This window comes from Cupressus sempervirens, chromosome 2 (assembly GCF_028749045.1).
Source record: "Cupressus sempervirens isolate cs-2001-9-10 chromosome 2, ASM2874904v1, whole genome shotgun sequence".
In the NCBI taxonomy this organism is placed as follows: Eukaryota; Viridiplantae; Streptophyta; class Pinopsida; order Cupressales; family Cupressaceae; genus Cupressus; species Cupressus sempervirens.
Window position 1 is genome coordinate 558,432,412 of NC_143119.1, and position 15,000 is coordinate 558,447,411.

Below are 15,000 nucleotides of genomic sequence, written 5' to 3' on the forward strand. Positions count from 1 at the left end.
AGCTACCCCAACTCGAATTGCCTCGAGCCTTAACCACCTCCATTTTTTTTTTTGCTCGACTCATGTAATCGCACTCGCCTTGATTCTGAGTGGCCCGAGTCACTTACGTGATCCAAAATCGGGTAACTTTTTCTTTTTTCTTTTTTTTGTCAAGTCCCAAAGTTTTGAACTCGAATAGAGTCAGATGCCCCGACTCAAGTCGTCTCCAAATTTTTTGCACGACTCATGTCACCGTGCTCGACTTGATTCTAAGTGCCCCGAGCCGTGTACATGATCCAAAAGCGGTTAACTTTTCTTTTTGGTTAACACCCAAAGTTTTCAACCCGACCCGCCTCGGCAACCTTGACTCGAAGCGCCTCGAGCCTTAATGGCCTCCAATGTTTTTGCACGACTCATGCCACCGTCGAATTTTCGCTCGAATCATGTCACCCAGGGTACCTCGATGCTACGTGACCCGAGCCCTGTGCATGATCCAAAACCGGGTAACGTTTTTTTTTTTTAACTCCCAAAATTTCATTCTTTTTTGCCTTACGAGGCCTATCATGATCTATTTTTATAAAGAAAATTCTCAAATCGGATCGTTTCGGCTACCCTACCTCGAATCCGGCTAGCTAGGCATAATGCCTCGAGTCAGCTCGGCAATACGTGAACTGAAACTTGTGCGTGATCCAAAAGCGGGTAACTTGTTTTTTTTTTTTTTTTGTAATGCCCAAAATTTAGCACTTTTTGCTGTACAGGGCCTCTCATGATTTTTTTTGTTTTTTTTTTTTTTCCCCTTGTCGACCCACTCTGGCGAGCCAGTCGGGTCACCCGAGGCTAGGGCGACGGAGATGGGTTGACCTAGTCGGGTGACCCAAGTTGGGTCGACCCAGGCGTGCGATCCTGGCTGGGGACAGCAAGTCGATTCTATAAGTTTGCTTGCCAATTTTGCTAGCCAGGTCGGCTCACGAAGTCATCTAACCATGTGGTCTTTGCCAAATCAAGAATTGACTCTTTAAGTCCACTCATAGCTCGTCAAGCCGGCTCACCAAGATGACTTACCATCTCGCCTCACCAGGTTGCCCCACCAGGTCGCCTCTTCTTTAAGACCGCTCACCATGTCGGCTCCCCAAGTCACCTCACCGAGTTGACTCTTTGAGCCCGCTCGCCAGGTCGCCTCACCAAGACGACTCGAGTACGTTGCCAAGTCGACTCTTTAAGTTCGCTCGCCAGGTCGACTCGCAAAGTTAGCTCACCATGTCATCTCAACGAACCAACTCACCGAGTCGCCTCACTATGTTAGCTCTCTAATACCACTCGCCAAGTCGCCCCACAAACTCGCCCCGTTAGGCCCACTCACCGCATCGCCCCGTTAGGCCCACTCTCACCAAGTGGACTCTTTAAGTCTGCTCATAAAGTCGAGCCACCAAGTACTCTCACCAAGTCGACTCTTTAAGTCCTTTCATCGAGTCACCCAACCAAGTACTCTCAACAAGTCAACTCTTTAGGTCCGTTCATCAAGTCACCCCGCAAAGTCGACCCTCTAAGTTCGTTCATCGAGTCACCCGACCAAGTTGACTGTTTAAGTCCTTTCATCAAGTCACCCCACCAAGCTGACTCTTTAAGTCCATTCATCAAGTCACCAGAACAACTACTCTCACCAAGTTGACTCTATAAGTCCGTTCATCAAGTCGGCCCACCAAGTACTCCCACCAAGTCGACTCTTTAAGTCCGTTCTTCAGTTCACCCCGCCAAGTACTCTCACCAAGTCAACTCTTTAGGTCCGTTCATCAAGTCGACCCTTTAATTCCGTTCATCAAGTCGCCCCGCCGAGTTGCTTCTCTAAGCCCACTCACCATGTCAGCTCACCAAGTCAGTTGTTCAAGTACGTTTCCAAGTCAACTCTTTAAGTTCGCTCGCCAGGTCAGCCCGCCCAAGTTGCCTCTTTAAGTTCGTTTGCCAGGTCGGCCCGCCCAAGTTGCATCAGCGGGCTAACTCACCGAGTCACCTCACGAAGTTGACTCTTTAAGTGCGCTCACCAAGTCAGCTCACCAAGTCGACTCACCATCTCGCCTCGATAAGTTGGCTTGCCGAGTTACCCCACAAAGTCGTCGCCTCTTTAAGCCCGCTCACCGTGTCAGCTCGTCAGGTCGGCTCACCAAGTCGACTAATCAAGTAGGCCCACCAAGTCGCCTCAAGGATAGCTCCTCACCATGAGTCGCCTCACCATGTTGACTCAATGAGTCGCCTCACCATGTTGACTCTTTGAGCCCGCTCGCCGGGTCGCCTCACCAAGTCGACTCGAGTACATTGCCAAGTTGACTCTTTAAGTTTGCTCACCGGGTCGACTCGCCAAGTCAGCTCACCATGTCATCTCAACGAACCAACTCGCCGAGTCGCATCACCATGTCAGCTCTCTAATACCACTCGCCAAGTCGCCCCACCAACTCGCCTCGTTAGGCCGACTCACCACATCGCCCCGTTAGGCCCACTCTCACCAAGTGGACTCTTTAAGTCTACTCATAAAGTCGAGCCACCAAGTACTCTCACCAGGTCGACTTTTTAAGTCATTTCATCGAGTCACCCCACGAAGTACTCTCACCAAGTCAACTCTTTAGGTCCGTTCATAGAGTCACCCCACCAAGTCGACCCTTCAAGTGTGTTCATCAAGTCACCCCACCAAGTTGACTCTTTAAGTTCATTCATCAAGTCACCCCGCCAGGTCAGCCCACAAATTAATCTCACCAAGTTGACTCTTTAAGTTCGTTCATCAAGTCACCCGCCAGGTCGGGCCACCAAGTGGACTCTTTAAGTTCGTTCATGAAGTCACTCTGCCAAGTCGGCCCACCAGGTCGACTCTTTAAGTTCGTTCATCAAGTCACCCCGCCAGGTCAGCCCACCAACTACTCTCACCAAGTCGACTCTTTAAGTTTGCTCACCAAGTCACCCCGCTAGGTCGGCCCACCAAGTACTCTCACCAGGTCGACTCTTTAGGTCCGTTCATCAAGTCACGTGACCAGGTCAGCCCACCGAGTACTCTCACCAAGTCGACTCTTTAAGTTTGTTCATCAAGTCACCCGGCCAGGTCGGCCCACCAAGTACTCTCACCAAGTCGACTCTCTAAGTCTGTTCATCAAGTCACCCCGCCAGGTCGGCCCACCAAGTCGAATCTTTAAGTCCGTTCATCAAGTCACCCCACCAAGTACTCTAACCAAGTCGATTCTTCAAGTGCGTTCATCAAGTCACCCAACCAACTACTCTCACCAAGTCCACTCTTTAACTATGTTCATCAAGTCACCCCACCAAGCACTCTCACCACGTCAACTCTTTAGGTCCGTTCATAAAGTCACCCCACCAAGTCGACCCTTCAAGTGCATTCATCAAGTCACCCCACCAAGTACTCTCACCAATTCGACTCTTTAAGTCTTTTCTCACCACACCAAGTACTCTCACGAAGTCAACTCTTTAGGACCGTTCATCAAGTCACCTCGCCTTGTCGACCCTTGAAGTCCGTTCATCAAGTCACCCCACCAAGTACTCCCACCAAGTCGACTCTTTAAGTCAGTTCACGAAGTCACCCAACCAGGTTGGCCCACCAAGGACTCTCACCAAGTCGACTCTCTAAGTCTGTTCATCAGGTCACCCCACCGAGTACTCTCACCAAGTCAACTCTTTAGGTCTGTTCATCAAGTCACCCCGCAAAGTTGACCCTCTAAGTTCGTTCATCGAGTCACCCGACCAAGTCAACTCTTTAAGTCCTTTCATCAAGTCAACCCGCCAAGCCGACTCTTTAAGTCCGTTCATCAAGTCACCAGAACAACTACTCTCACCAAGTCGACTCCATAAGTCCGTTCATCAAGTCGGCCCACCAAGTACTCCCACCAAGTCGACTCTTTAAGTCTGGTCATCAGTTCACCCCGCCAAGTACTCTCACCAAGTCAACTCTTTAGGTCCGTTCATCAAGTCACCCTACCAAGTCGACCCTTTAAGTCCGTTCATCAAGTCGCCCCGCCGAGTTGCTTCTCTAAGCCCACTCACCATGTCAGCTCACCAAGTCAGTTGTTCAAGTGCGTTTCCAAGTAAACTCTTTAAGTTCGCTCGCCAGGTCAGCCCGCCCAAGTTGCCTCTTTAAGTTCATTCACCAGGTCGGCCCGCCCAAGTCGCATCAGCAGGCTAACTCACCGAGTCACCTCACAAAGTTGACTCTTTAAGTGCGCTCACCAAGTCAGCTCACCAAGTCGACTCACCATCTCGCCTTGATAAGTTGGCTTGCCGAGTTACCCCACCAAGTCATCACCTCTTTAAGCCCGCTCACCATGTCAGCTCGTCAGGTCGGCTCACCAAGTCAACTAATCAAGTAGGCCCACCAAGTCACCTCAAGGATAGCTCCTCACCATGAGTCGCCTCACCATGTTGACTCAATGAGTCGCCTCACCATGTTGACTCTTTGAGCCTGCTCGCCGGGTCGCCTCACCAAGTCTGCTCGAGTACGTTGCCAAGTCAACTCTTTAAGTTCGCTCGCCGGGTCGACTCACCAAGTCAGCTCACCATGTCATTTCAACGAACCAACTCGCCGAGTCGCCTCACCACGTCGGCTCTCTAATACCACTCGCCAAGTCGCCCCACCAACTCGCCCCGTTAGGCCCACTCACCACATCGCCCTGTTAGGCCCACTCTCACCAAGTGGACTCTTTAAGTCTGCTCATAAAGGCGAGCCACCAAGTACTCTCACCAAGTTGACTCTTTAAGTTTGTTCATCAAGTCGCCCCGCCAGGTCGGCCCATCAAGTACTCCCACCAAGTCGACCCTTTAAGTTCGGTCATCAACTCACCCCGCCAGGTCGGCCCACCAAGTACTCTCACAAAGTCGACTCTTTAGGTTTGTTCATCAATTCACCCTGCCAGCTCGGCCCACCAAGTTCTCTCACCAGGTCGACTCTTTAAGTTTGTTCATCAAGTCACCCCGCCAGTTCAACCCACCAAGTACTCTCACAAAGTCGACTCTCTAAGTTCGTTCATCAAGTCACCCTGCCAGGTCAGCCCACCAAGTACTCTCACCAAGTCACCCCGCTAGTTCGACCCACCAAGTTGACCCTTTAAGTTCGTTTATCAAGTCACCCGGCCAAGTCGGCCCACCAAGTCAACTCTTTAAGTCCGTTCATCAAGTCACGTGACCAGGTCAGCCCACCGAGTACTCTCACCAAGTCGACTCTTCAAGTTTGTTCATCAAGTCACCCGGCCAGGTCGGCCCACCAAGTACTCTCACCAAGTCGACTCTCTAAGTCCGTTCATCAAGTCACCCCGCTAGGTCGGCCCACCAAGTCGAATCTTTAAGTCCGTTCATCAAGTCACCCCACCAAGTTCTCTAACCAAGTTGATTCTTCAAGTGCGTTCATCAAGTCACCCGACCAACTACTCTCACCAAGTCGACTCTTTAACTATGTTCATCAAGTCACCCCACAAAGCACTCTCACCACATCAACTCTTTCGGTCTGTTCATAAAGTCACCCCACCAAGTCAACCCTTCAAGTGCGTTCATCAAGTCACCCCACCAAGTACTCTCACCAATTCGACTCTTTAAGTCTTTTCATCAAGTCACCACACCAAGTACTCTCACCAAGTCAACTCTTTAGGACCGTTCATCAAGTCACCTCGCCAAGTCAACCCTTGAAGTCCGTTCATCATGTCACCCCACCAAGTACTCCCACCAAGTCGACTCTTTAAGTCAGTTCACGAAGTCACCCAACCAGGTCGGCCCACCAAGGACTCTCACCAAGTCGACTCTCTAAGTCTGTTCATCAGGTCACCCCATCGAGTACTCTCACCAAGTCAACTCTTTAGGTCCGTTCATCAAGTCACCCCACAAAGTCGACCCTCTAAGTTCGTTCATCGAGTCACCCCACCAAGTCGACTCTTTAAGTCCTTTCATCAAGTCACCCCGCCAAGCTGACTCTTTAAGTCCGTTCATCAAGTCACCAGAACAACTACTCTCACCAAGTCGACTCTATAAGTTCGTTCATCTAGTCGGCCCACCAAGTACTCCCACCAAGTCGACTCTTTAAGTCCGTTCATCAGTTCACCCCGCCAAGTACTCTCACCAAGTCAACTCTTTACGTCCGTTCATCAAGTCACCCCGCCAAGTCGACCCTTTAAGTCTATTCATCAAGTCGCCCCGCCAAGTACTCTCACCAATTCGACCCTTTAAGTCCTTTCATCAAGTCACCCCACCAAGTCAACTCTTGAAGTCCGTTCATCAAGTCACCAGAACAAGTAATCTAACCAAGTCGACTCTTTAAGTCCATCCATAAAGTCACCCCACCAGGTCAGCCCACCAAGTACTCCCACCAAGCTGACTCTTTATGTTCGTTCATCAGTTTATCCCGCCAAGTACTCTCACCAAGTTGACTCTTTAAGTTTGTTCATCAAGTCGAGCCACCAGGTACTCTCACCAAGTCGACTCTTTGAGTCCGTTCATCAAGTTGCCCCACCAAGCACTCTAACCAAGTCGATTCTTCAAGTGCGTTCATCAAGTCGCCCCACCAAGTACTCTCACCAAGTTGACTCTTTAAGTCCTTTCATCGAGTCACCCCACCAAGTACTCTCACCAAGTCAACTCTTTAGGTCCGTTCATAGAGTCACCCCACCAAGTTGACCCTTCAAGTGCGTTCATCAAGTCACCTCGCCAGGTCGGCCCACCAAGTTGAATCTCTAAGTCCGTTCATCAAGTCACCGTCCCAATTTGGCCGAGCCGTTCTGGCTGAGCCATGCTGGCCGAGCCGATCTGGGTGAGCCATTCTGGCCGACCCGATCTGGTCGAGCTGTTCTGGGCAAGCCATGCTGGCCGAGCCGATCTGGGCGAGCCATTCTGGCCAAGCCGATCTGGGCGACCCGTTCTGGCCGAGCCGATCTGGGTGACTCGTTTTGGCCGAGCCATGCTGGCCGAGCCATTCTGGCCGGGCCATGCTAGCCGAGCCGATCTGGGCGACCCGTTCTGGCCAAGCCATGCTGGCCGAGCTGATCTGGGCGAGCCGATCTGGGCGAGCCATTCTGGCCGAGCCATGCTGGCCGAGCCGTTCTGGCCGAGCCATGCTGGCCGAGCTGATCTGGGCGAGCCGTTCTGGCCGAGCCGATCTGGCCGAGATCCAAAAATGGTGTCGTGGATGGCTCTTTGGTCGCCTCTATGCCAACTCGATCGGCACAACATTGGGAATGGTTCGACAGTGGTTGTCGTTCCAATGTGTCATCGGGATGTCTTGGAACGCGGCCTTTCAAGGGCGAGCTCGCGTCTAGCACTTGGATTGTGCGTCGTCACAAGTGAATGGGGAGATCTCTTTGTGAGCGGCGGCATGGCGATTGCAAGAGAAAATTGACTTAGTAGTCAGAGCATTGGCCTCGGGCCATTGTGACGGCCTTGCAATTTCTCTATAATTGCAACCTATGTTTGCACAGTAGTAGAGTTTGCATGTAAGATTAGGCTTTGTTCTTGATGATTCCAAGTACTCTCACCGAGTCACCAAGTCACCATGCTAGCCGAGCCGATCTGGGCGAGCCATGCTGGCCGAGCCAAGCTGGCCGAGCCGATCTGGGTGAGCCATGCTGGCCGACCCGATCTGGGCGAGCCATTCTTGCCGACCCGATCTGGCCAAGCTCCAAAAATGGTGTCATGGATGGCTGTTTGGTAAAATTTTTCATTGAATTAGATTTTTAAGGGAGTTGTCCGTGCTATCACAGATTTCTAATGCAGAGCGAGCCTCACACTAATAGCTTATATAGGAGAGGTTGTTGCCGCGAGCCTCTCCCATGCCCCTTTCATTGATTCAACATTGATGTCTAGGCAGATCGGATTGTTGGGTTTTCAAACGGTGTATGCTGATGTTGAATGAATGAAAGGGGCATGAAGCGATCTCAGTGCTTTTCCTCGGCTCTCCTTTAGATCATGTTTTCCGATGACTCAATTTTGGAAAAGGTGAGGCAGCGGTTGCCGATCCATGGCGTGTGTTTTTGGTGATTTTAAAACTTGATCTAAATGTGAGCCCTTGTCTAGCACTCCGGCGTTGCTTGGTATAATGGCAATTTGCAATGGGTGCTCGGCGCTCTAGCAATTTTTCATGGTGTACTTGTCACGGCTACATGGGAGCTTTAATATCGAAAGCTCTTGGTGAAAAATTGTGGCCGAGCCATGCTGGCCGACCCGATCTGGCTTAGCCATTTTCGTCGACCCGATCTGGCTCTTCTTTCTCACTCCATCGGCACAAATTCGGGAGTTGTTCGACAGCGGTTGTCGTTCCAATGTGTCATTGCGGTGATCTGGAGAGCGATGCTAAGGGTGGGAGCTTGCATCTAGCATTTGGGGATGTTTGTGCAAGCGAGCAGGGGAGCTTCTCTTATCAAAACCTCTCCATGGCCTTTGAATATAGACCCAGTGCCGACGATATCGATGGATATTAGCCTTGGATTCTAAAATTGTTCAGCTAACATTGGTTTTTGTGAGAGATGGTTATGAAAGTACTTCCCGATCAATACGCGGGAGTTCCCTAAGATCGCCTCTGTGCCAACTCGATCGACACAACATTGGGAATGGTTCGACAGTGGTTGTCATTCCAATGTGTCATTGGGATGTCTTGGAACGCGGCCTTTCAAGGGCGAGCTCGCATCTAGCACTTGGATTGTGCATCATCACAAGTGATTGGGGAGATCTCTCTATGAACGGCGGCATGGCGATTGCAAGAGAAAATTGACTTAGTAGTCAGAGCATTGGCCTCGGGCCATTGTGACGGCCTTGCAATTTCTCTATAATTGCAACCTATGTTTGCGCAGTAGTAGAGTTTGCACGTTAGATTGGCCTTTGTTCTTGACAGTTCAAAGTACTCTCACCAAGTCAGCAAGTCACCATGCTGGCCGAGCCGATCTGGGCGAGCCATGCTGGCTGAGCCGATCTGGGCGAGCTCCAAAAACGGTGTCGTGGATGGCTGTTTGGTCACATTTTTCATTGAATTAGATTTTCAAGGGAGTTGTCCGCACTATCGCAGATTTCTAATGCAGAGCGAGCCTCGCACTAATAGCTTATATAGGAGAGGTTGTTGCCGCCAGCGTCTCCCATGCCCCTTTCATTGATTCAACATTGGTGTCTAGGTGGATCAGATTGTTGGGTTTTCAAATGGTGTATGCTGATGTTGAATGAATGAAAGGGGCATGAAGCGATCTCAGTGCTTTTCCTAGGCTCTCCTTTAGATCATGTTTTCTGATGACTCAATTTTGGAAAAGGTGAGGCAGCGGTTGCCGATCCATGGCGTGTGTTTTTGGTGGTTTTAAAACTTGATCTAAATGTGAGCCCTTGTCTAGCACTCCGGTGTTGCTTGGTATAATGGCAATTTGCTATGGGTGCTTGGCGCTCTAGCAATTTGTCATGGTGTACTTATCGCGGCTACATGGGAGCTTTAATATCGAAAGCTCTCGGCGAAAAATGGTGGCTGAGCCATGCTGGCTGACCCGATCTAGCTCTCATTTCTCACTCCATCGGCACAAATTCGGGAGTTGTTCGACAGCGGTTGTCATTCCAATGTGTCATTGCGGTGATCTGGAGAGCGATGCTAAGTGTGGGAGCTTGCGTCTAGCATTTGGGGATGTTTTTGCAAGCGAGCAGGGGAGCTTCTCTTATCAGAACCTCTCCGTGGCCTTTGAATATAGACCCAGTGCCGACGATATCGATGGATACGAGCCTTGGATTATAAAATTGTTCAGCTAACATTGGTTTTTGTTAGAGATGGGTACGAAAGCACTTCCCGATCGATACGCGGGAGTTCCCTAAGATCGCCTCTGTGCCAACTCGATCGGCACAACATTGGGAATGGTTCGACAGCGGTTGTTGTTCCAATGTGTCATCGGGATGTCTTGGAATGCGACCTTTCAAGGGCGAGCTCACATCTAGCACTTGGATTGTGCGTCGTCACAAGTGAATGGGGAGATCTCTCTGTGAACAGCGGCATGGCGATTGCAAGAGAAAATTGACTTAGTAGTCGGAGCATTGGCCTTGGGCCATTGTGATGGCCTTGCAATTTCTCTATAATTGCAAGCTATGTTTGCGAAGTAGCAGAGTTTGCATGTTAGATTGGCCTTTGTTCTTGACAGTTCGAAGTACGTACTCTCACTGAGTCAGCAAGTCACCATGCTGGCCGAGCCGATCTAGGCGAGCCATTCTGGCCGAGCCGATCTGGGCGAGCTCCAAAAATGGTGTCGTGGATGGCTGTTTGGTCACATATTTCATTGAATTGGATTTTTAAGGGAGTTGTCCGCGCTATCGCAGATTTCTAATGTAGAGTGAGCCTCGCACTAATAGCTTATATAGGAGAGGTTGTTTCCGCGAGCCTCTCCCATGCCCCTTTCATTGATTCAACATTGGTATCTAGGCGGATCAGATTGTTGGGTTTTCAAATGGTGTATGCTGATGTTGAATGAATGAAAGGGGCATGAGACGATCTCAGTGCTTTTCCTCGGCTCTCCTTTAGATCATGTTTTCCGATGACTCAATTTTGGAAAAGGTGAGGCAGCGGTTGCCGATCCATGGCGTGTCTTTTTGGTGATTTTAAAACTTGATCTAAACGTGAGCCCTTGTCTAGCACTCCGACATTGCTTGGTATAATGGCAATTTGCTATGGGTGCTCGGCGCTCTAGCAATTTTGTCATGGTGTACTTATCGCTGCTACATGGGAGTTTTAATATCGAAAGCTCTCGGCGAAAAATGGTGGCCGAGCCATGCTGCCCAACCCGATCTGGCTCTTCTTTCTCACTCCATCGGCACAAATTCGGGAGTTGTTCGATAGCGGTTGTCATTCCAATGTGTCATTGCGATGATCTGGAGAGCGATGCTAAGGGCGGGAGCTTGCGTCTAGCATTTGGGGATGTTTGTGCAAGCGAGCAGGGGAGCTTCTCTTATCGGAACCTCTCCGTGGCCTTTGAATATAGACCCAGTGCCGACGATATCGATGGATACGAGCCTTGGATTCTAAAATTGTTCAACTAACATTGGTTTTTGTGAGAGATGGGTACGAAAGCACTTCTTGATCGATTCGCGGGAGCTCCCTAAGATCGCCTCTGTGCCAACTCGATCGGCACAACATTGGGAATGGTGCGATAGTGGTTGTCATTCCAATGTGTCATCGGGATGTCTTGGAACGCTGCCTTTCAAGGGCGAGATCGCTTAGCACTTGGATTGTGCGTCATCACAAGTGAATGGGGAGATCTCTCTATGAACGGTGGCATGGTGATTGCAAGAGAAAATTGACTTAGTAGTTGGAGCATTGGCCTCGGGCCATTGTGACGGCCTTGCAATTTCTCTATAATTGCAACCTATGTTTGCGCAGTAGCAGAGTTTGCATGTAAGATTGGCCTTTATTCTTGACAGTTCTAGGAGATGACCTCCGGAACTTTTGGATTGGGCCCCTTCAAGGTGAAATTCATCTAGTTGATCGGATGAGCTCGATGACCATTTCACTCCCTTGGCTCCATGAATTCAAATCCCATCCAGCTGCCGTGAAGCCATCCCGATTTTGCTATGCGACGGCTCTCTCCCCAGAGTCGTTCTCTTTGCAACAACTTCTTTGGCAAAAATTTTTTGGAATGGTTCAACAGCGGTTGTCGTTCCAATGGTGCCATTGTGGTGGTTGCCTGGGCAGCGATCTGAAGGGTGAGCCATCATCTAGAAGTTGGGCTGCGCATCACGGGTGACAAGGGAGCCTTTGTAATCGGAAGCTCCCCGTGACCATTCGATGAGAAGAGCCATTGCTTGTGTGAGCAAGGACGAATGCAGCCTCAGATTCCAAAGGAAATCAATGACATCGGATCTATATATAAGAGCGGAATGAAGCAGCAGCCCGTTTGCCATGCGCAGCTCCCCAAAGTTGCTCGTCTTTCTCACTCCATCGGCACAAATTTGGGAGTTGTTTGACAGCGGTTGTCGTTCCAATGTGTCATTGCGGCAATCTGGAGAGTGATGCTAAGGGCGGGAGCTTGTGTCTAGCATTTGGGATGTTTGTGCGAGCGAGCAGGGGAGCTTCTCTTATGGGAACCTCTCCGTGGCCTTTGAATATATAGACCCAGTGCCGACGATATCGATGGATACGAGCCTTGGATTCTAAATTTGTTCACAGCTAAGATTGGTTTTTGTGAGAGATGGGTATGAAAGCACATCTTGATTGCTACGAGGGAGCTCCCTAAGGTCACCTCTATGCCAACTCGATCGGCACAACATTGGGAATGGTTCGACAGCAGTTGTCGTTCCAATGTGTCATCGGGGGATGTCTCGGAAAGTGGCCTGGCCTTTCAAGGGTGAGCTCGCATCTATCACTTGGATTGTGCGTCGCGTCGCAAGTGAATGGGGAGATCTCTCTGTGAACGGCAGCATGGTGATTGCAAGAGAAAATTGACTTAGTCAGAGCATTGGCCTCGGGCCACTGTGATGGCCTGGAAATTTCTCTTTAATTGCAACCTATGTTTGTGCAGTAGCAGAGTTTGCAAGTAAGACGGTCCTTGTTCTTGAGAGTTCCAGGAGATGACCTCCAGAACTTTTGGATTGGGCCCCTTCAAGGTGAAATTCATCCAGTTGATCGGATGAGCTCGATGACCATTTCAGTCCCTTGGCTCCATGAATTCACATCTCCTAACCGATGACAATCTTTTGCTCCTTAGACGACCTCATAATAAATTGGGTCGTGGATGGTTGTTTGGTCAGAATTTTCAACGATTTGGATTTTTATGGCGGATGTCGGCATGTTTACTAATTTCTAATGCAGAGTGAGCCTCGCACTAATAGCTTATATAGGAGAGGTTGTTGCCGCGAACCTCTCCCGTGCCCCTCTCATTGATTCAATGGCGGTGTTAAGGCGGATGGAAATGTCGGATTTTGAAACAGTGGACGCCGACGTTGAATCAATTGGAGGGGCATGAAGCCCACCCTCGAGGTGCTATTCCTCGACTCTCCATTAGATCATGTTTTCTTGTCACTCAGCTGATGCAATTTCGGAAAGCAGTTGGGCTGCGCGTCACGAGTGAAGAGGGAGCCTTTGTGATCGGAAGCTCCCCGTGGCCATTCGATGAGAAGAGCCATTGCTTGTGTGAGCAAGGATGAATGCAGCCTCGGATTCCAAATGAAATCAATGACATCGGATCTATATATAAGAGCGGAATGAAGCAGCAGCCCGTTTGCGATGCGCGGCTCCCAAAAGTTGCTATTCTTTCTCACTCCATCGGGGCACAAATGCGGGAGTTATTCGACAGTGGTCGTCATTCCAATGGTGTCATTGCGGCGAAATTTTTTCACAGCTAAGATTGGTTTTTGTGAGAGATGGGTATGAAAGCACATCTCGATTGCTACACGGGAGCTCCCTAAGGTCGCCTCTGTGCCAACTCGATCGGCACAACATTGGGAATGGTTCGACAGCGGTTGTCGTTCCAATGTGTCATCGGGGGATGTCTTGGAAAGTGGTCTTTCTTTCAAGGGCAAGCTCGCGTCTAGCACTTGGGTCAAGGCGGATGGATATGTCGGATTTTCAAATGGTGGACGCCGACGTTGAATCAATTAGAGGGGCATGAAGCCCACCCTAGATGTGCTATTCCTCGACTCTCCTTTAGATCATGTTTTCTTCTCACTCAGCTGGCACAATTTCGGAAAAAGGTTTGGCAGCGGTTGCCATCCCTCACCGCGTCTACTTGGTGATTTTAAAACTCGATCTAAAATGGGAGCCCTCACCTAGCACCTCTGTCCGGTGTTGCTCGGGTATTGCATAAAATTATGCCAACGACACGAATCCCCCAACGAATGCCTATGCTTGGACACTCTCTTAGATCACCTTCTTCGATCACTCGACCGACGCAACTATGGAAGAGACTTGGCAGCGGTTGCCATTCTATAGCGCGTCTGTTCAGCAATTTCGAAGTTGATCTAATGGCGAGCCCTTGTCTCTAGCCATGAGGTGGGTGCTTGGCGCTCTAGCAAAATTTTTTGCATGCCTATCGCGGCTACAATGGGAGAGGTGGTTGCTGCGAGCCTCTCCCATGCCCCCCTCATTGATTCAACGCCACTGTCAGGGCAGATGGATATGTCAAATTTTGAAATGGTGGACGCCGACGTTGAATCAATTAGAGGGGCATGAAGCCCACCCTCGAGGGTGCTATTCCTGGACTCTCCTTTAGATCACGTTTTCTTGTCACTCAGCTGGCACAATTTCGAAAAAAGGTTTGGCAGCGGTTGCCAGCCCTCACCGCGTCTACTTGGTGATTTTAAAACTCGATCTAAAACGGGAGCCCTCGTCTAGCACCTCCGTTCGGTGTTGCTTTGGTATTGAATAAATTTTAGCCATCAACACGAATCCCCCAATGAATGCCTACGCTTGGACCCTCTCTTAGATCACCTTCTTCGATCACTCGACTGACGCAACTACGAAAGAGACTTGGCAGCGGTTGCCATTGTACAGCGCGTCTGTTCAGCGATTTCGAAGTTGATCTAATGGCGAGCCCTTGTCTCTAGCCATGAGGTGGGTGCTTGGCGCTCTAGCAAAATTTTTTGCATGCCTATCGCGGCTACAACGAGAGAGGTTGTTTCTGCGAGCCTCTCTCGTGCTCCCCTCATTGATTCAATGTCGCTGTCAGGGCGGATGGATATGTCAGATTTTGAAATAGTGGACGCCGACGTTGAATCAATTAGAGGGGCATGAAGCCCACCCTCGAGGGTGCTATTCCTGGACTCTCCTTTAGATTATGTTTTCTTGTCACTCAGATGGCACAATTTTGGAAAAAGGTTTGGCAGCGGTTGCCAGTCCTCACTGCGTCTACTCGGTGATTTTAAAACTCGATCTAAAACGGGAGCCCTCATCTAGCACCTCTGTCCAGTGTTGCTCGGGTATTGCATAAATTTATTCCATCGGCGCGAATCCCCTGACGAATGCCTACGCTTGGACCCTCTCTTAGATCACCTTCTTTGATCACTTGACCGACGCAACTACGGAAGAGACTTGGCAGCGGTTGCCAT